Consider the following 1,044-nt stretch of genomic DNA (forward strand, 5'->3'; position numbering starts at 1 on the left):
GTCTGCTGACGGGCACTAGGCCATGCTAAGATTTAGTTGCTATGCACCACGCTGCTGTACACATGTGTGCATGGGCCACTGCAGACGGCAGCAGGCGCTCAGTCGGGAGGACACCAAGGAGAACAGTGACGGAGCACAACCCACGTGGTCCTGTAGTAGCATGCAATCATTAAGCGTGCAGTGGAAGGCTTTTAGACCGTTCACTCCCAATTCCCAAGAACTCATGTCGCTCCCCAAAGACGCCCTGCACTGCCAGCCCGCCCCTCCTCCTTCCTTCCCTCCCCACGGGTTTGTCTTTCTCTACACATCACAAGGGTGGAATTATGCAGTAGGCAGTCTGCGGCAGCCTCCTGTCTGCAGCATAACGTCGTCACCGAGTGTCTGCTTGCAGCGCTTCCTGGACTTCCTGTCTTTTCTTAGGGTAGTTGTATTCCACTCATGGATGCGCACATTGTGTCATCTGTGTATCAGTGGATTTGTGCATGCTTCTGCTTTTGAACTGCCCTGAATAAAGCTACTATAACCATGTACGTGTTTTTGTGAAACATGTTAAACATAGGAGTGAAATTGTTGGGCTATACCGTGAATTATTAACTTTTGAGGAATCGACAGTTTTTCCGAGTACAGCATCATTTTACACTTTCACCAGTAACATAGGAGATTTCTGACTCCATCTCCTTGGTGGTTCTGGTCACCTTCTGCCAGCGGGGACGGCCACCAGCCGCTCTGTGCAGAAAGTGCTTCCTCGCTGTGGCGCTTAATGTGGCCTTCTGTAATCCCCAAGGCATATCTTTTATGTGCTTCATAGTCAACTGCATTTCCTCTTTGGAGAAATATCTGTTCAAATTTTTGATTCATTTTTGATTTTTTTTTTACTTTTTCTTGTTAGAATTCTTTACATATTGTGAATGCTAGATCTTTATGTAATATATGATTTCCATATATTTTCTCCCAATATATAAGTTGTCATCTCACTTTCTCTTCTCTCTTTTAACACTTTATTTTCATTTTTAAATATTTTATTTTACTCTTCTTCTTCTTCTT

Source organism: Octodon degus, unplaced genomic scaffold, assembly GCF_000260255.1.
Source record: "Octodon degus isolate 3935 unplaced genomic scaffold, OctDeg1.0 scaffold00044, whole genome shotgun sequence".
Lineage (NCBI taxonomy): Eukaryota > Metazoa > Chordata > Mammalia > Rodentia > Octodontidae > Octodon > Octodon degus.